This window comes from Pelophylax lessonae (genome assembly GCF_965119305.1).
Source record: "Pelophylax lessonae genome assembly, chromosome: 12".
Lineage (NCBI taxonomy): Eukaryota > Metazoa > Chordata > Amphibia > Anura > Ranidae > Pelophylax > Pelophylax lessonae.
In genome coordinates, this window is record NC_138779.1 from 58732239 (window position 1) to 58754011 (window position 21773).

Here is a 21773-nt window from a genome sequence, read left to right on the forward strand (position 1 = left end):
GGTTCTGATGTCTAGTATAGTGCAGATGGTAAGAGGACACAGATGGAGTATACTTAGACAGAGTAACCTAGTGCAAGGATAGTTGAAGGTAGTCCCAAGAGCTAACAGTCTATGCAGATGGTATGGAATAGATAGATAGATAGTCCTGGTAATTGCAGTAGATGACAGTAGGAGATTGGTTAGTAAGGAATCCCCTGTGGGGTACTTATCACTTAGATAGGTTAGTAGTAACAATGTCCATAGATAGAGAGGTGATCCCGTAGCGAGATACGGATCAGCGGCGAGGTTCCGGCGTCAGTTCAGCAAAGGAAATGTCAGCAGCTCCGACTTCACAGGAGAAGGTGCGGTGAACATGTGGTTTGAACGAGCGATGAGTGAGAGAAAGCCGGCGACTGAAATAGCCGCTCATAGCGGCGCTCGGCAATGATGTCATCCGGTCTTAAAGGTATATGCGTCTCTTGTTACACAAGATGGGACGCAATTAGCAAAGGAGAAATATGGAACAAGGGTACCAGAGGTACCAGAACATTACAGTACCCCCCCTTAAGGCCGGCTCCGGAAGGCCTCTAGAACTGGTTTTTCTGGATATTTCGAGTGGAAATTGCGAATCAGTCTAGGGGCATGTATATCGGAGGTATCCAGCCAGGTGTCATCTTGGGGCCCATAGTTCTTCCATCGTACAAGATACTGGAGTCTTCTTCTATTGAAACAGGAATCCAAAATTTCTTTTATCTCAAATTCTTCTCCACCCTCCACTTGTACAGGAGGTGGAGGTGAGATAGTAGGCCTTATTCCTTGGTTAGGAACATGGGGCTTCAGTAGAGACACATGGAAGATAGGATGTATCTTGAGGTCTGCTGGTAATGTGAGTTGTACTGCAGCTTTTCCAATAAGCTTCTCTATTGGGAAAGGTCCCAGAAATAGAGGTCCAAGTTTTTTACTAGGGATTTTTAATCTCAGATTTTTTGTAGAAAGCCAAACAAGATCCCCAATGGCATATTGGGGAGAGGGTTTCCTACGGAGGTCGTAGTACCTCTTTTGTTGGCTATGAGCATGTGATATGGTATTGTTGAGTAATCCCAGAGAATCCTTTATCTGGGCAAGATAATCAGATGCCACTGGATTACTTGATGGCAAGATACGTGGTGGAAGGAGTGTGGGATGAAACCCGTAATTTAGGTAAAATGGACTCTGTTTAGTAGTGCTATGAGTCGCGTTGTTATAGGCGAATTCCGCCAGCGGGAGGAGATCTGCCCAATCGTCCTGTAGATACGAAGTATAGCAACGCAGATACTGTTCAATGCACTGGTTAACTCTCTCTGTCTGTCCGTTGGTCTGAGGGTGGTATGGAGAAGTAAGTTTACGCTCTATTCGTAGTATCTGACATAGAGCTAGCCAAAACTTTGAGATGAATTGTGAACCACGGTCAGACAGCAGTGTTTTTGGAATACCATGTAACTTAAAGACATGTTTCACAAGTAATTCCGCTGTTTGTTTGGACGAAGGTAGTCTTCGGATAGGAGTAAAATGTGCCATCTTGGTCAGATGGTCCACTGATACCAAGATGGTGTTGAATCCTTTGGAAGGTGGTAGTTCCACTATGAAGTCTAAGGATACCACTTCCCACAGAACCTGGGGTATCGGTAAACTACAAAGTAACCCCGATGGTTTTGTGTTGTCGATTTTAGACCTTGCACAGATATCACAAGATGAAACGAACTTTTTTACGGTTGTCTTCATGTCTGGCCACCAAAACTGCCTAGTAAGTAGATTTAAAGTTTTAGTCATACCCATATGTCCTGCCATAGGTACATCATGCGACAATTCCAAGATCTTGGTTCGCATAGTAGGGGGTATGTATAATTTATCGTTGTAATAGAGGAAGCCTTCTGCGTCAGTAGTTAGTTGTGGTGGAGGTGAGTCCAGTCCTATGCTGTGCAAAATCTCTTCCTTCTGGCACGTTCAGAAAGGGTCAGAGGTGGGCGTATCATTCCTACCTCCATAGGAGTAGGGTCAGCAGGCAACATCCGAGAAGGACTGGAAAATGGTGAGCCCATCTTCTCAGCCTTTCTTTCTCGTAGTCGTCTGTCAATATTGATACTGGTCTGTATCAGTCCCTCCAGAGTGCCAGGTAAATCCGCTCGGGCGAGCTCGTCTTTAACGGCCTCAGATAGGCCGAGTCTAAACTGCGTTCTCAAAGATGTGTCGTTCCACCCTGAATCAGGGCACCATCTTTTAAAATTTGCCACGAAATCTTCAACGGGTCTCCTTCCTTGTTTCAAGGCCCGTAACTGGGTATCAGCGGTACTCTGCTTATTGGGGTCTTCATATAAACTAGCGAGTTGTGCTAGGAATAGAGGGTAAGAATTAAGGAGTGGATCATCCTTTTCAAAGAGAGCGTCTGCCCAGGCCCGGGGTTCACCCGTTAAATAGGAGATGATGGTACAAACTTTAATTTGGTCAGTGGTGTAGGTTAGAGGTTTTAACAAAAAAAACAAACGACATGCGTTTTTAAATTCACGAAATTTGCTCCGATCACCAGAAAACACTAGAGGAGGGTTTATCTTAGGCTCACGGGGCTGAGTAGCAGAAAGCTGTGTGAGACGGCCAACCTGCTGTCTCAAGGTCTGATTTTCGTTTTGTACCTCTGTAAGCGCAAGGATCAATGCATCTACTTGCTGTTTTATTTGTAGTACATGAGTGGGTAATTCTGCTGAATCCATATTTTTTTTAAGGCTCGTTCAATCTGTAACGTTCATGCGTTTTTGTTAATGGATGGATTTTCAGCTGCAGAATTATCACACTCAGTAGCCTTGTAGAGATACTGTTGAATAAACCTATACAACTCTCAGGACTTCATCACGGTGTACAGCCTGTTATGCAATATACATATACTCAATCAGATGTTTTAGTGGAGGGATAGAACATATGAGAATGTATAGATGAGAGACAGGTTGTATGGTGATTACTAGGAGTAATATTAGGAGAGTTGCAGGTGATGGTAAAGCAGATAGGTTCTGATGTCTAGTATAGTGCAGATGGTAAGAGGACACAGATGGAGTATACTTAGACAGAGTAACCTAGTGCAAGGATAGTTGAAGGTAGTCCCAAGAGCTAACAGTCTATGCAGATGGTATGGAATAGATAGATAGATAGTCCTGGTAATTGCAGTAGATGACAGTAGGAGATTGGTTAGTAAGGAATCCCCTGTGGGGTACTTATCACTTAGATAGGTTAGTAGTAACAATGTCCATAGATAGAGAGGTGATCCCGTAGCGAGATACGGATCAGCGGCGAGGTTCCGGCGTCAGTTCAGCAAAGGAAATGTCAGCAGCTCCGACTTCACAGGAGAAGGTGCGGTGAACATGTGGTTTGAACGAGCGATGAGTGAGAGAAAGCCGGCGACTGAAATAGCCGCTCATAGCGGCGCTCGGCAATGATGTCATCCGGTCTTAAAGGTATATGCGTCTCTTGTTACACAAGATGGGACACAATTAGCAAAGGAGAAATATGGAACAAGGGTACCAGAGGTACCAGAACATTACAATTGGTCATTAAGGTGGTAAAACCTTCCGGAGCTGAAGTGGTTAAAGATAAAAAGCCTCCTGTGGCAGCAGCCCCCCTAATACTTACCTGAGCCCATCGCTATCCAGTGATGTTACAGGAGTGTCTCGGATGCCCGGGACTCTCCTCTTCATTGACTGAGCCAGCAGCACGGCACAATTGGCTCCTGCTATTGTCAATCAAAATCAGTGAGCAAATGAGGAAAGAGAGGGGATGGGGCCAGGTCGCGGCTCTGTGTCTGAATGGAAACACCGAGCTGCAGCTCAGCTCGGGTGCCCCCATAGCAAGCTGCTTGCTGTGGGGGCATTCGAAAGAAGGGAGTGGCCAGGAAAGCCGAAGAGGGACCCGAGAAGAGGAGAATCTGGGCTGCTCTGTGCAAAACCAACTGCACAGAGGAGGTAAGTGTAACATGTTTGTTAATTTTAGGCAACAAAAAAAACCTGAGACTTTAGTATCACTTTAAATGCTCTCTATAGGGGGTATGATACAGGAACAGGCAGTATAACCTACCCTATTCCCCTCTCCGGCAGGCTCCAGCGCTTCTCTCTTTTCATCAATGCTCAGATCTGTGGGCGGTCCCTCGATTCCTAAACCTACACGACCGCAGCCAGGAGCACCGATACGAGGCTGTGGGGCACAGGTCACACCACTAGAGGGAGTCTGTTGGAGCACGAAATAGGGTATTTATCCTTATTCTGACACCCCTAGCTTCAACAAGCATTTAACCCTGTACAGTGTGAACAGCCCTAATGCAAGGGCAGATTTTGTTTGATTCCTGGAGTTAGGCTTTATCCTATCACTGAAATTAACCGGATCCTAACATAAAACCTGGAACCTCCCTCTAATCCTAACCCTCAAAATAAATACTTCAAATATACTTAAAGGAAAAACTTTTGGACAGAGTGGAGATGGATTACAACAGCTATGAGGCCCCTTGTACGACTTGTCTTGCGACTTAGGACATGTCGCACCCCACGATTTCCTATGAGTACCGTTCATATCTATGCGACTTTAAAGTAGTCCCTGCACTACTTTGGTCTGACTTTGATGCGGCTTGAGGTTGCAGGCCTCAAGATTACACAGGCATTGCTTCAAGTCAAGCCAAAATCGCAGCAAAAAATTCCAGCAAAATCACACGACTTTCAGGTCGCACAAGTGTGAAAGGGGCCTTACCAAAAATGTTGTTTTTTTTTGTTTTTGCCCCATTTGCACAGACTAAATTCACACGCAGTTTCAGAAGGTGAACGCACATTCTTTAAAAAGACACCCTTTCGTGTACTGCTTGGTCTTCTGCCTCATTCGGTTTCTTTATACAGTATATTTTAAATGTCAGGTGATTTTTAGGGTTAATATTAGGGTTACTCTATTGCTGCACTGAAAGCTCTGTGTTGAAAACAGCACTGGGCTCTGAAAATCACCCTTCCACCTTGGCTGGGATATGTAGTTCTTCACCATCTGGAGGGGGGTGGGGGTTGTGAATGTAACACAGAATGTCACAGACAAGAGCTGAGTTAGGCAATCTGTAATTTCTCTGAAGAATACATTCCATGAACAGAGAGGTGTCCCGGGAATTGGATGCTCATTAGCCATGTGCATAGAAAGACATGCAGGGAAAATACATAGACCCCATTTACAACAATCTCTCAGGGATTTCATTTCAAGGGCCTTTGGCTCCAAGAAAAACGTAACAATGTAATGTGTTTGCAGTTTGGCTCATTTTTTTTTTTTTTTAAGTGGTTGAACATTTGCAGCATTTGTTGCCTGCTGAACGCGCCAGGGGGTATAATTTTTTCCACTGACGCAAAGCAAAGCATCGCAGGGATGGCACGTGTACAACTTCATGTTATTTTAACTACTTGACCCGCAAGGTTTTACCCCCTTTTATGACCAGTTTATTTTTTGCTATTCAGCACTGTGCTACTTTAACTGGTAACTGTGAGGTCATATGACACTGTACCCAAATAAAATTTATATCATTGTTTCACACACATAGAGCCTTCTTTTGGTGGTATTTGATCACTGCTGTTTTTTTTTTTTGATGAAAAGAATTTTGGTGGCCCAAAAGAAACTGCGCAAAATTGGTGATATTCGATAATAAATTAATCAATCAAATTGTCATAAATTAATTAAATATATATAAGAGGAATTGCTTCCATAGTGTAAGCTGCAATAAAAACGTATAAAACGCATAAATGTGAAAAGAGTGGAATAAATTGCGCTCAACACTTAACACAACCAAAAAGTGCTTGTGTGCATAAATATGTGAATAAATGGTTATAAATAAATATATACAAAATCCTAAATGTGAAAGATCCTTGGTAAATAAATATCAACAGTCTTTAAAGTGCCCAGTGCAATACAGATCTCTCAGCAATGACTGAAAATCACTCCAACTTCAAGTGAGGGACCTCCACCTTAAGAAACTTTTCTCCACCCAGTGCTCGGGGTAAATACTTCTTACCAAAGCTGATGGACCCCTTAATTACAGGGGGTCTAAAACAGCGTAGATGGTCCACAAATGCCTCCAAGCTATCCTTCAGGTCCCTTGATATAAGACTCAGCTCGCATAAGGAAATGGTTGATGATTAAAAGAGGCAAATCTAAGTATGCAGGCATCCAGGATAAAGCTGTCCACATAGACAATCCTCCTCACTGCCATCGACGTTAATCCCTTTCACACTGCGCTCCACAAGCGCTTCAAGTCTTGCATCATATACAGCGTATACCTCTAGCAAAGCAATCAGAGTGTTCAGCACTAGTGTTAATTGGGTTGTGTCGGGATCACCTTTCAGAGGTTGAAATCTACCTTCCACTCTCATAGACAAAACGTTGTCTTGTGTTCCCAGGCTGAGAGACAGCCTGTTTTTTATTTATTTTTTTAATTACATAAATGAAGAATTAAAAAAAAAAAAACAATATTTTGTACTTTCTGTTAGAAAACATATCCAATAAAATGAAATTTCTTCATAAATTCAGGCCAAAATGTATTCTGCTATATGTCGTAAGTGCTGGCAGTGATCGGGCTTATCCTGCTAACACTGTGTTTTAGGGGATACTCTACTATTGGGGACACTAGTATATTTCCAACCGTGACCCAGACAGACACTATACTTGTAAAGGTGGTGATCAGAAACCCATAGAGTGACCAGGTCCGGTACAAGGGGTGGGCAGGAGGGTCAGCTGCCTTGGGCGTCTGTAGCATGGGAGGTGGAGGGGGCGCTGCTAGGAGTGTTCCTGCGACTCTTAGCTGACAGGAGAGAGTGGGATGTGCTCTATCTCTCCTCCTTAGCTTCACACTCCTGTCACTATAGTGCTCGTCAGATCGGGACTTCTCCTCTTTCCGCTCCTCCTCATCTTGATATGTCAGAGTGGAGGAGGAGCCTAGGAGATGCCGATTTCTAACCTTTGCATGGACAGCTGGCGGGAGAGATGCCGCTGCTGAAGGGGAAGAAGATCGGGGCTCAGGGATGCCACTGGATGTCAGATCGGGACTATACAGAGTTTAATTACCCACCCCCTACCCCCATTGTTTGCTGGGAGGAGATGGGGTAACAAACTCTGTATAGTCCCGATCTGACATCCAGTGGCATCCCTGAGCCCTGATCTTCTTCTCCCTGCAGCAGCGGCATCTCTCCCACCAGCTGTCTGTGCAATGGTTTAGAAATCGTTTTTTTCCTAGGTTCTTCCTCCACTCTGACATATCAAGATGAGGAGGAGCCTCAGAAGAGGGGCATCACAGAGCGCTGTATCTGAGGTCTGTGTGCTTCAGGAAAGCTGCAGCCAAGAGGTGACGGGATAAGATTTTTTCTAGCAGGGATATTGGGGGGGCTAGGAGGGGTGATTTGTGCTGGGGGGGGGGAGGGGGAAGAGGATTTGTGCCAGGAGGGGGGATTTGGTGGATTGTCCTTGAAGAGAGATTTTTGGGATGGGGGGATTTGTGGAAAATCTTGGGGCTGTTAGAAAGGGGCATTTGGCGGGGGGGGGATTTGTGCTAGTAGGAATGATGGGGGTATTTGTGTTAAGGGGGAAAATGTTGATGGGGGGTGGGGGGATTTGACAGGGGTAAGATTTGTTCTAGGAAGGAATTTCTTTTTTGGTTGGGGGGGGGGGTGCTAGGAAGGGTGATTTGGGGGTTGTGCTTGGGGGATGGAGGGAGGATTTGTGCCAGGAGGGGGGATTTGAGCTGTGGGGATGGGAGGGGAAGATGATTTGTGCCAGGAGGGGGGAATATGTGCTGTGGGGTTGGGGGGAAGAGGATTTATGCTAGGAGGGGGGATTTGTGCTTTGGGGATGGGGGGGAGAGGATTTGTGCCAGGAGGGGGGATTTTTGCTGTGGGGATGGAGGGAAGAGGATTTGTGACAGGAGGGGGGATTTGTGCTGTTGGGATGGTGGGGTGGAGAGGATTTCATACTTCCAGGAACAACCCCGATTGATATACAGTATGTCTATACATAGGTAAAGCAGCATCCACCATCGCTTCCCAGGAGAACCCCACGGGGGGGGGGGGGGGGGTGGAGGAGGATCTCCCTTTTTGAGTAATATAGGAGGTATGAGATTAATAACTTGGTATAATAGGACCATTGTTCATCTTCATGAATCCCTAAAAGTGCCAGCTCCAGGGAAGCTAAAACCTTCAACTGCAACCTAAGATGAATTACTTCAAATACATCCAACCAGAATTTCGAAATATTTGGGCAACATGTGCAAGAAGGACCCTAGATGAGCCCGACACCGAGGACACTGTGGGACGCGTGTCGGATACATCTTATGGAGTCTTAGGCCCCTTTCACACACGGTAGTCCGTCGGCAGACTCAGTTGCTCTCAGCGGGGATCGATTCGCAGATCCCCCACTGAGCAGACGGATGGCAGCTTTGTCTCCGCGCTGTGTGCAGAGACAGAGCTGTCAGGTCCCCATTCTCCTCTATGGGGGAATCGGATGAGAACGGACCGTCTGTCCGTTCTCATCCGATCTGCCAGACGGATGGAAAATAGGCTTTCTACCTGTCCGGATTTGACGGATTGGATCGGATGTCAGCGGACATGTCTCCGCTGACATCCGATGCCCCATAGAGATGCATGGGGCATTCGTTCAGCTCCGCCTGAAAAACGGACAGGCGGATCTGAACAGTCCGCTTGTGTGAAAGGGGGCTTACGGGGGTGAAGTACACTCGATGCAGAAACTTGACTTGAATCAACCAGCTGGCCAAAGGCCCGAACAAAGCTGGGTTCAACTTTGATCGGTTCTCCGATGTAAAAACCCAGAAGTGATGTCATGACATCACTTCCGGGTACTGGGCCTTAAAGACTTCCAATCTTAAAAAAAGATGACAATACTCAAAGCAGCCAAATTTGGCGTTTTGAATGCTTTTAAGTGCAAAGGAAGGATATGGGGTCTTTTAGACCCCCGATCCCTCCATAAAGAGTACCTGTCACTGCCTATTACTGTCACAAGGGATGTTTACATTCGTTGTTACAGCAATAAAAGTGCTAAAAAAATGTTTTTTAAAGGGACAGTGTAAAGAATAAATAAATAAATAAGAAAAAATAAAAGCGCCCGTCCCTCTTTGCTTGTGTGCAGAAGCGAACACATACGTAAGTCGCGCCCGCATATGTAAATAGTGTTTAAACCACACAGGTGAGGTATCCCCGCGATTGTTAGAGCAAGAGCAACAATTCTAGCACAAGACCTCCTCTGTAACTCTTAACAGGTAACCGTTAAAATATTTTAAAGCGTCACCTATGAAGATTTTTAAGTACCGTAGTTTGTCACCATTCCACGAGCATGCTCAATTTTAAAGCATGACATGTTAGGTATCTATTTCCTCAGTGTAACATCATATTTCACATTATACAAAAAAATTGGGCTAACTTTACAATTTTGTTCTTTTTTTTAATTCATGAAATTGTATTTCTTCCACAAAAATTGCATTTGAAAGACCACTGCGCAAATACCGCGTGACATAAAATATTGCAAGGGCCGCCGTATTATTCTCTAGGATCTCTCTTAAAAAATATATAAATAATGTTTGGGGGTTCCAAGTAATTTTCTAGCAAAAAATACTGATTTTAACTTGTAAGCAACAAATGTCAGGAAAAGGCTTAGGCATGAAGAGGTTAAACATGAAGCCGCATGAACCCACATGGTGGTGTGGCTTCATACGTTTTCACCCACCTAAACACCGCCACATTTTCCGATATGTGGGGTGCCATTAGAAATTCATGGCAAGCCTACGTGCCTGCACAGGAGCAAGACACAAGACACAAGTCCATCTAAGTCAAACAAAAATTAATAAATAAGCAGAACAAATACTGTACATATGCAGAATCCTAAGGCAAAACATTATAATAATTGATTACTGTTGGACCTAAGAAGTAAAGTCCACACAATTATTCAGAATGTAATATTATTATAATTTTTTTATTAATCAGATTTTTATTTCTATTATTATGTATTATTATCTTTCACACACAATTCACAGGCAAACAAGTCCACACAAATGACACCAACATGGACGAAGTCTTACCGAATCGCAGCTATAACAAAGGACAATAAAATTGTTGCTACTATTTGGCGCATGAGTCAGTATTTTTTTTTTTACGAATCAGGAATGCTTTCTTGAACAAACTAAACAATACAGCATGATTAGGCTCGTAAACAGAGTACAATGCCATATCTAAATAACAGGCAATTACAAGGATGCAAAACCCAACCGTACATTGCCATGATGCATATACCCCCCGTACATTAACAGAAACAGCAATGCAACAAATAAAATATGAAATCCGACACATGTATATAAGAGACGGAATAATAACTGGTAAACTATCAGTCAATAAGTCTAACAACAATGAAAAAGACAGAGATAGTCAACATTGTTCAACTTGAGGTCCAAGAAGACCAAACTTTCTCATACTTCAAGGAACAACCCCGATTGATACTGTATATGTCTATACATAGGTAAAGCAGCATCCACCATCGCCTCACAGGAGGACCCTGCAGGGGGGGTGGAGGAGGTCAACCTAAGGAGGATCTCCTTTTTTGAGAAGAATAGGAGGTATGAGATTATTAATTTGGTATGATAGGAACGTTGTTCATCCTCATGAATCCCTAAAGTGCCAGCTCCAGGGAAGCTAAAAGCGTCAACTGCAACCTAAGATTAATCACTTTAAATACATCCAAGCAGAATTTCGCAATAATTTGGCAAGCCCAGAACATGTGCAAGAAGGACCCTAGATGAGCCCGACACCAAGGACACTGCGGGGCGCGTGTCGGATACATCTTATGACTCCATAAAATGTATGGAGTCATAAGATGACTCCATAAGTGTAAGTGTAGTACACTCAATGCAGAAACTTGACCTTCTACGGCTCGCCTGGGTCTCCCATCCAACCAGCTGGCCAAAAGCCCGAACAAAGCTGGGTTTGACTTTGATCGGTTCTCTGATGTAAAAACCCAGAAGGGTGGTCATGACATCACTTCCTGGTACTGGAGCCTTAAAGGTGTCAGATTTTAAAAAAAGATGACAATATTCAAAACAGCCAGATTTGACGTTGCAAAGGAGGGATTTGGGGTCTTTTAAACCCCAGATCCCTCCATAAAAAGTACCTGTCACTGCCAATTACTGTCACAAGGGATGTTTACATTCCTTTTTACAGCAATAAAAGCGTCAACTGCAACCTAAGGGCCCTTTTAGGGCTCTTTCACACGGGTGATCCGATCAGATCCGCCTGTCAGTTTTTTAGGCGGATCTGATCGGATCCTCCATGCAGCTCTATGGGGCAGCGGATGTCAGCGGAGACACCTCCGCTGACACCCGCTGCCATCCGCATCCGATCCTGTCAGTGAAATCTGGACGGATGGAAACCCTATTTTTCCATCCGTTCAGTAATCGGAGCGGATCGGATCTGATGAGAGCAGACAGGCGGTCCGCTCTTATCCGATCCCCCATAGAGGGCAGCGGGGGCTGTGACACCTCCCTCTCCGCACTGCAAGCGGAGACGGAGCTGTCATCTGCCGGCTCAGCGGGGATCGATCCCCGCTGAGCAACATGGATCCGCCTACGGAGGCGGACCGTGTGAAAGAGCCCTTACACGGGTGATTCGATCAGATCCGCCTGTCAGTTTTTTAGGCGGATCTGATTGGATCCTCCATGCAGCTCTATGGGGCAGCGGATGTCAGCGGAGGCACCTCCGCTGACACCCGCTGCCATCCGTATCCGATCCTGTCCGTGAAATCTGGATGGATGGAAACCCTATTTTTCCATCCGTTCAGGGATCAGATCGGATCGGATGAGAGCGGACAGGCGGTCCGCTCTCATCCGATCCCCCATAGAGGGCAGCGGGGGCTAAGATACCTCCCTTTCCGCTCTGCAAGCGGAGAGGGAGCTGTCATCCGCCGGCTCAGCGGGGATCGCGGATCGATCCCCGCTGAGCAACACGGATCCGCCTACGGAGGCGGACCGTGTGAAAGAGGCCTAAGATTAATTACTTCAAATACATCCAACCAGAATTTCGAAATATTTGGGCAAGCCCAGAACATGTGCAAGAAGGACTCCAGATGAGCTCAACACCGAGGGGCGCACGTCGGATACATCTTATGGAGGGGTGTAGTACACTTGATGCAGAAACTTGACTTGAATCAATTTATCCCTGGAAGAGATCATCAGTTTAGGGCCACCCCCCCCCCCCCCCAAACAATCTTTCATGAATTTGATGCAAAGTTTCCATCACTATTCACACCACCAGTGATGTGTCAGAAATCCCCTACTGAGTGCATGTTGTCAGGCAGTTCAAAGGGTAGCAACTGCCAGATGTCAGAGAACCTCTATGGCACTCAGGCCGGAGTGTCAGGCTTGGAAAAAGTAAAGATCAATAAGTAAGCAAATCCTATAATTGCAACATCTGAGGACTATTTCCATGGATAGTTTGATGATAAGCTGGAAGTAAAATGCTGTGGAGGGACCAGAGATAATGGTACTCACCTAGTAGACATTGAAACATTTGAAAAATTGAATGGATATAAAACAGACAAAAAATACCATGATAATGGAACCTAAAATACAGATTTACATTTGTTTGATAAGAGACATTTCCAGGGGACAAGGTTTCCAGAACTGTCCTCAGACAGAAGCATCCTTGGCTGCTGTGCATTGTTCAGTAGACACAAGTATTACTGTTATTATATACAATATGATCTATATACAGAGCAGCATAGTGGCTTAGAGGTTAGCACTTCTACATTACAGCACCGTGGCATAGTGATTAGCACTTCCGCCTCGCAGCACCGGGGTCTGGGGTCCCCTCTGCATGGAGTTTGCATGTTGTTGCTGTGCTTGTGTGCTTATACTCTCACATTTCAAAAACATGCTGGTGTGTTAATTGGCTCCTATTAAAAGCTAGCCATTGATTTTAGCCCTGGGGGGCTGAATGAAAGAAACCATTGAATTTTCCATCCATACTAAACAGAGTAGATAGAGGAACCCCCACTGCTGACTATTCTATTCATCAGCAGTTCACCCAAAAAATTTCAGACCCGCTCCTTCAACAAAAGCCAATGGAAAGATCAATTTTTATCAAAAAGAGGGCTGTCAGCTCAAATTTTGCCCCATTCAGCCAATATTTAGGCTCGGTTCACACCTTGTCCGTGTTTTTTCAACACGCAGAGAAACGCGTTGTCATTTAGCAGATGGACGACAGTGCCATTAATTGGTAATGGCACCCCCATGCATCCGCTACGTATGTTTCTGCATGCGCCAAACTGTATGACGCCGCAGCACGGCGAGGTTCGGTGTGTAGCGCTTTTGGAAAAGGGTCAGAAATTATTTTCCGTGTTTCTCACAGATAAGGCAGCAAATTGAAATGAATAGACTGCCCTACACGCTACGCTCAATCGCACCTGTATGGTGTGAACCTTGCCTAAATCTGTGTGTGGTCGCCTTTTTTGGTTCCAGCATATGTTTGAGATAAGGGCCTTAGATTGTAAGCTCCTTCAGGGCAGGGACTGATGTAAATGTGCAGTATATACTTTAGAATGCTGTATAAATGCTTATAACACTTAACTATAAGCTATAAGGCTATGAAGACCAATCACATCTTTTACCGATCTGAGTTCAGTATAGTAAAATCTTTTAAACTCAAAAACATTCTGTTACCCCGATAGAAAACACATAAAAACATACAATAAGAAAATAACTCTACCTGCCAAAATGAAAAAATACTTTTATGGCTGTTTGAAAACAATGTCACACAAAAACATTTTTTTTTTTTTGTAGATGACTTGTTATAGGAAAACAACAACTGCTTTACCGCAACAATGTATTCTATTACTTAACTAAAAGAACATAACAAGGGAAACACAATAGACTCATGAAGCATCATGCCAAGTGGTAGCCATACACAATTTACTAAATGATCGATTTCTTTCCAATCAATTTATCCAGGTGAGAATAATCGATATGTACAGATTTGCCATGGACAAAGGGGTAATGTTGATGCCTAGCTCTTCCTTGAAATTACTAATTGTGGTAATGGTTATAGAGAACTTCCAACGTGAAGAATGGCCCTGGACTGAGAGGAAGGAAGGAAGGAAGGAAGGAAGGAAGGAAGGAAGGAAGGAAGGAAGGAAGGAAGAAAGGAAGAAAGGAAGAAAGGAAGAAAGAAAGAAAGAAAGAAAGAAAGAAAGAAAGAAAGAAAGAAAGAAAGAAAGAAAGAAAGAAAGAAAGAAAGAAAGAAAGAAAGAAGAAAGAAAGAAAGAAAGAAAGAAAGAAAGAAAGAAAGAAAGAAAGAAAGAAAGAAAGAAAGAAAGAAAGAAAGAAAGAAAGAAAGAATAACCATGGACTGAGAGGAAGGATGGATATAAGTAGGAAGAAATAAGGGGAAGAAAGGAAGGATAGAAGTAGGAAGAAATAAGGGGAAGAAAGGAAGGATAGAAGTAGGAAGAAATAAGGGGAAGAAAGGAAGGATAGAAGTAGGAAGAAATAAAGGAAGGATAGAAGTAGGAAGAAATAAAGGGAAGAAAGGAAGGATAGAAGTAGGAAGAAATAAGGGGAAGAAAGGAAGGATAGAAGTAGGAAGAAATAAGGGGAAGAAAGGAAGGATAGAAGTAGGAAGAAATAAGGGGAAGAAAGGAAGGATAGAAGTAGGAAGAAATAAAGGAAAGATAGAAGTAGGAAGAAAGAAGTAGGAAGAAATAAAGGAAGGATAGAAGTAGTAAGATAGAAGTAGGAAGAAAGGAAGGATAGAAGTAGGAAGAAATAAGGGGAAGAAAGGAAGGATAGAAGTAGGAAGAAATAAGGGGAAGAAAGGAAGGATAGAAGTAGGAAGAAATAAAGGAAGGATAGAAGTAGGAAGAAATAAAGGGAAGAAAGGAAGGATAGAAGTAGGAAGAAATAAGGGGAAGAAAGGAAGGATAGAAGTAGGAAGAAATAAGGGGAAGAAAGGAAGGATAGAAGTAGGAAGAAATAAGGGGAAGAAAGGAAGAATAGAAAAAGGGGAAGAAAGGAAGGAAGGTAAAGAAAAGAAAATTATAGATGGTAGGAAAGTAAAGAAGGAAGGTGAGAAAGAAAAGTAAAAAAGGACGGGAGGGAGGAAGGAAAGAAGGAAGGAAGGGAGGAAAGGGATTGGCTAATAAATTGTTTAAAAATTCAATTGTTTTGATCAATCTAAATCAAGGCGTGTATGGTCATCATTACCATGTGGCTGTGGGACTACAAAACCTAGCACCCTCTGGGAGAGCTTTATAAGTGCTGATTACCATCAACCATGGGGGGTAATTTTATCGCTCCCTCTTATATCAACACTTTTTGAAAAAGATTTTCATGCATGCTGGAAAATCTTGCCACCTGTAGTTGTGCCATAGGGGTTTACACAATATATTGCCACAAACTATATTGGATTTTCGAAATTCAAAAAAACTATATAGGATGGGTCCAACCATCCTAGGTAAAATGTACAGATCTGCCCACAGACAAAGGGATAATGTTGATGGCTAGCTCTTTCTTCCTTCCACGACTTTCCTCCTTGACTTGCCCAACATTAAATTTGTGCAGATCACAATATCAGTTATTGATCTATCAGTTATTGATGAGATGGAAGGGTGGATTTTTGTGTTCTTGGTTTTAGAGAATTTCCAGCATGAAGAATGACCCTTGGCTGGGATGAAGTTTCTTCTTAGCTCTACCCATGTAATTGACCACTAAAGATCTTCAAAGTGTTCGCGGAGCTGGAAAAAGCCGAGTATTGTTCAGCCAGTCTTTAAGAGCAATAATGGGGTTTGTGGAAATCTCCCCACCCCCAACAGAAACAAAAAATGCAGAAGGACTGAAAGAAGACATGATAGACGGAGGAGAGGATGGGGATGGAAGGGAGAATGTGCGTACGATGATGGGGACAACCTACATCTCAGATGCAATCTACCCACAGATGGTGGGATAGGCTGGCATGGCCATAGATGGGGAATTTGGGAGTAGGTTGCAGATGGGAGTCAGGTATTGGCGAGACAATGATCCAACAGATGGAGAAGATGATGAGATGTCAGAAGAAATAATCCTCTACAAGAAGTAAGCTTATTAGTTGTGATGAGGACTCACCAGACTCTTGTCACTCGCTGCAGCCACACACTCCTCTGCTCTCCTCTACCTGACTCCGCTCTACACACCCAGCATCAGCACCCGAGGAGAGGGACAGTACAGAGGAGGAGGAGGAGGGGCACCGCATGGAGGGGGCAGAGGGGCAGCAGCCTAAATTGTCATCATCATCAGGTACAAGGAGGAGGGTGGAGGGTCCAAGAGGAGGAGGTGGAGGGGAAGTAATAAGAATGCGATGTATGCACGTGCGATAAGCAGGAGAGACGTCTGTCCCCAAAAGCTGACTATCTAGAGGAACAGAAAAGAAAGGCAGATGGCAAAGAAGATAATATCACAAAAGATATATAAGCATAGAGGTGGGAGTGAGAGAAAGGGAGAGGGATAGAAGTTAAAGGAGGAAAAAAGAGTGAGGGAGGAAGAAAGGAAGGAAAGGAAAGAATGGAAGGAAGACATTTTGCTGGCCAGCATAGAGAAAGGATGAAAATGAAAAAATAAGAAGAAAAGTCCAAACAACATGGGCATTAAACTAAAAACACCCGTATACTGTCAAAATCCAATTTCTGCATTATGATCTCAAGATCTGAAAACACCATGATCTGACTGGAGGAAGGAAGCAAAAAGAAAGAAAGGAGAGGAGGAAGAAAGGAAGGAAGGGTATATTGCACAGAAGATAAAGTCAGAAAAGATAGATACAGAGGGGTGAGAAAGAGAAAAGGAGAGATGTAGAACAAAAAGGATGACACAAGGGAAGAAGAAAGGAAGAAAGAAGAGAAGATAGAAAAAGGTGAAAGGGGAGGGTGGAGGGAAGGTTAGAAGTGGGGAGAGAGTAAAGGGGGAAGGAAGTGGAGGTAAGGAAAAGAAAATAGAAGGAGGAAGGAAGAAAGGAAGGAAGGAAGGGAAGAGCGACTGGATAGAAGAAAGAAGGAAGGAAAGAAGTGGGGAAAAAGTAAGCGGAGGGGAAGGAAGGAAGGAAGGAAGGAAGGAAGGAAGGAAGGAAAGAAAGAAAGAAAGAAAGAAAGAAAGAAAGAAAGAAAGAAAGAAAGAAAGAAAGAAAGAAAGAAAGAAAGAAAGAAAGAAAGAAAGAAAGAAAGAAAGAAAGAAAGAAAATAGAAGGTGGAAAGAAATGAAAGAAGGAAAAGAAAGAAGCAATGAAGAAGGAAAGGAAGGAACAAAGATAAAAAAAAAAAAAGAGTGAAAAATGGGACAAAAAAGGAAAGTGAAGTTAAAGAAGAAATTGGAAGGAGGAAGGTAAGAAGGACAGAGTAGAGAGGAAGGAAGGAAGGGTTAAGAAAATGAAAAGAGTGCAGAAAGAAAAGATGGAAGAGGGGAGAAAATAAGGGGGAAGAAGGAAGAAGTGAAGGAAGAGAAGAAAGAGAGGGTGAAGAAGGAAAGAAAGATAGGAAGGAATGAAGTTAATGTAAAGAAAATGAAAAGAGATGAGGAAGGTAGGAAAGAACAATTGAAGTGGTTAGAAAGAAGAAGGAAGAGGGGGAGAAAGAAGGAATGAATGAGGAAAAGAAAAAGGTAAAAGAGAAGGGGAGAGGAAGGAAGGAAGGCAGAAAGGAAAGAAGGAAAATGCTAAGTATACCTAGCCCTCTGTACACAGAGACATACGTTTCCTCTCCCTGATGCCCGGTGGCAGAGATCTGCTGGTAGTGGCAGAGGGTGCAGCAGATAATGAGAGTTGATGGGGAGCAGAGGGGCGAGGAGTAGGATCAGAGAAGATCAGGTAGTCTTTTCTCCGGCTGTGTATCCCCTGAGGATGAAGAGGAGGAGAAGACTGAAGACAAAGGATAGCAGAGAACACTCATCTCCTCCACGATTCAACTAAACAAAAGCTGAGACATGTGTGGCCCAGCCTGGGGGTGAGCACCCCCTCCTACAGTCATTACATCTGCCATAACATCTGCACTGTGACCTAGAGAGCCCTTTAGAGGTCTGAGACCCCAGTCCAGGGGCTCACATAGGGCCTGACAGCCCCTGGGGCTCTGTGACACTAACAATTATCTGCAGCATACAGATCATAGGGATGACCTCTCACCACTCTGGAATCTGCTATGTCCAGATAACCATGGGGCCCCAACAATCGGCTCACTGCAAGTCACATCATCACTACTCCTTCTCCTGGAAATAACGGATGATCAGTGATGTGCAGATTCTCTTCTCTGGACCCAGATCTTCATCAAATTGGGATCATTCACTGCATATCACCATGTATGTGTAGAAGATATCAATGGTGGTATGGTAAAGGGTCTTCTTGGCCCCTTAGCAGTTTATTTTTATTGCTAAATGCATAAAGGGTCCTCTTCCTCCCACTACCTTATACAGTGCATTGCTGGCCTTATTTCCTGGCTAGAGGATGTCCAGCATTGTCTAGCACTTTCCTCTTGACCGTTTCTGGCCTACCACTTTCATTCATTGGGTTTCAATCCTTTAATGGTGGAGACTCAGCATCACACATGGGTATTACTTAGGGTAATCTTCATGCAAATACATCTAGCCTAGGAACATCCCTTTCTCCAGACTGACACCAGGGGCGGGCTGGGCCAGGGGGCAATTGCCCCCTGGGCCGCTCTGATGGCCCGTAAAAAGGCTGCACTGCTTCTACCATAGACATGTCTAAAGTATTTCTGGTGAAGAGAAGTAAAAAGTCCCTGCCATGGACCTACTGAGTGCAGGTTGAAGACAAGGACAAACCCCAGCCCCTCCCCCCCTCCAGCATGGATGGTGTAAACTGTGTCTGAGCAGAAGCTGGTTCCATGCCCCACTGGAGACTCTTCCCCCTTGGCCAGCCTCGACAGAGCTGTCCCAGCTCCCCCCAACCGCCCCCTGCTTGCCAGGTCGGGAACCTGGATTCAGCCGGAGAGTATTTGGAGCAGGGCTTCAGCTTGGAATGGGGGTCAGGAGGAGGACGGGAAGGAGGAGAGTGGGAGGAGGGCCGAGTCGCTGCACCATGGGCCTCTGGTTTGTACTTGCCCCCTGGGCCGAAAGTTGCCAGCCTGCCCCTGGATGACACCCACCCATAAAGGCATTTTAATATTTTTATAAAACCTCCGAGATCTTGCCTACTTACTTACATCAGGGATAAGGGTGCTTAAGAGGAGTTTTGAGGGAAAACTATGGACCCTGCTGAGCCCTCTCACCAGCCATGATCTGCCTGAATTTTATAGAGACCCAGGGATGACATCATTGTGTCTAAAATAAAAGACATTTTATTTAAAATGTCATAAGCATGTTGATAAGAGGGGGGGAGGGAGGAACCAGAGGGGTTAAATATAAGTAGAATAAACTTCAGTTTAAAGACTGGGGCAGCATGACAGATAACCGGACTTGCAAAGGACAGAGAACACCCAGAGATGGGCGGAAAATAGAGTAAGAAACTGTCAGCGAGAGTTCGACACTCTGGGGTCTCCAGGTGATTTACAGAACTGACAGCATGGCCCGACTCACCTAACTAATATCACTTTTGAATAGAGTGACCCATGCTGGCGATATAAGTGTATCTATAACCAAATTTTTTTAGAGTAACAAAAACCTGGTCAGGTTATTTATTGCTGTGATTTTGCACTGTGGAGAGTTCCCTTAATTTCCTTAAGGAACCCAGAAGAGACAGCCAGCTCCCAATGATATCGGAGAAGAAGATGGCAGCCGGGGACAGAGTGAGCAGTAGTGCAGTGGTGGATCCATACAGAACAACACTGAATTTGCTGGGCATGTGTGTTTTTGGGGATAACCTAGTGAAAAAAGGTAAGGGAGGAAAAATCCTGATTGCAGTCTCTGACTATCTCCTGTAGCATACTTGTAGTCTCTGAGTATCTCATGTAGCATGCTTGTAGTCTCTGACTATCTCCTGCAGCATGCTTGTAGTCTCTGAGTATCTCTTGTAGCATGCTTGTAGTCTCGGACCATCTACTGTAGCATACTTGTAGTCTCTGACCATCTCCTGTAGCATACTTGTAGTCTCTGACTAGCTCTTCTAGCATGCTTGTAGTCTCTGACTATCTCCTGTAGCATGCTTGTAGTCTATGTCCATTTCTTATAGCATGTCTGTCGTTTTTGGCCATCTCCTGTCGCATGCGTATAGATTATGCCCATCTCCTGTACCATGTCTGTAGTCTCTGACCATCTCTTGTAGCATGCTTATAGTCTCTTACCATCTCTGTAACATGTTTGCAGTCTCTGACCATTTCCTGTAGCATGCTTGTAGTCTCTGACTATGTCCTGTTGCATGCTTGTAGTCTCTGTCCATTTTTTGTAGCATGTCTGTAGTCTCTGGCCATCTCCTGTAGCATGCATATAGATTATGCCCATCTCCTGCACCATGTCTGTAGTCTCTGACCATCTCTTGTAGTATGCTTATAGTCTCTGACCATCTCTGTAACATGTTTGCAGTCTCTGACCATTTCCTGTAGCATGCCTGTAGTCTCTGACTATCTCCTGTAGCATGTTTGCAGCCTCTGGCCATTTCCTGTAGCATGCTTGTAGTCTCTCACTATCTTCTGTAGTATGCTTGTAGTCTCTGAGTATCTCTTGTAGCATGCTTGTAGTCTCGGACCATCTCCTGTAGCATACTTGTAGTCTCTGAGTATCTCTTGTAGCATGCTTGTAGTCTCTGACTACCTCTTCTGTAGTATGCTTGTAGTCTCTGAGTATCTCTTGTAGCATGCTTGTAGTCTCGGACCATCTCCTGTAGCATACTTGTAGTCTCTGAGTATCTCTTGTAGCATGCTTGTAGTCTCTGACTACCTCCTGTAGCATGCTTGTAGTCTCTGTCAATTTCTTATAGCATGTCTGTAGTTTTTGGCCATCTCCTGTAGCATGCGTATAGATTATGCCCATATCCTGTACCATGTCTGTAGTCTCTGACCATCTCTTGTAGCATGCTTATAGTCTCTGACTATCTCCTGCAGCATGCTTGTAGTCTCTGAGTATCTTTTGTAGCATGCTTGTAGTCTCTGACCATCTCTTGTAGCATGCTTATAGTCTCTGACCATCTCTGTAACATGTTTGCAGTCTCTGACCATTTCCTGTAGCATGCTTGTAGTCTCTGACTATCTCCTGTAGCAGGCTTGTAGTCTCTGTCCATTTTTTGTAGCATGTCTGTGGTCTCTGGCCATCTCCTGTAGCATGCTTGTAGTCTCTGTCCATTTTTTGTAGCATGTCTGTGGTCTCTGGCCATCTCCTGTAGCATGCATATAGATTATGCCCATCTCCTGTACCATGCCTGTAGTCTCTGACTATCTCCTGTAACATGTTTGCAGCCTCTGGCCGTTTCCTGTAGCATGCTTGAAGTCTCTGACTATCTCCTGTAGCATGTTTGCAGTCTCTGAACATTTCCTGTAGCATGCATGTAGTCTCTGGGAACCTCCTCTAGCATGCATATAGTTTCTGACAACTTGCTGTACCATGCATGTATTCCTTGACCATCTCCTCTAGCATGCCTGTAGTCTCTGACCATCTTCTGTTGCATATATGCAGTCTCTGACTCTCTCTTGTAGCATGCCTTTAGTCTCTGGTCATCTACTATTGTATGTATGCAGTCTCTGACATCTCTTGTAGTATGTCTGTAGTCTCTGACCATCTCCTGTACCATGCATGTAATCCTTGACCATCTCCTCTAGCA

At 44.3% G+C, this 21773-nt stretch overlaps 1 protein-coding gene across 1 annotated transcript in view; it reads right to left on the reverse strand.

The window, feature by feature from the left end:
* DRAXIN (dorsal inhibitory axon guidance protein) overlaps positions 1-16305 on the reverse strand; it is a 110427-nt gene extending 94122 nt beyond the window's left edge. The window contains exon 1 of the mRNA XM_082273551.1: positions 16154-16305. The gene's annotated coding sequence lies outside the window, so the exon portion shown is untranslated. The remainder of the gene's footprint in view (positions 1-16153) is intronic.
* Between the last annotated feature and the right edge of the window lie 5468 nt (positions 16306-21773).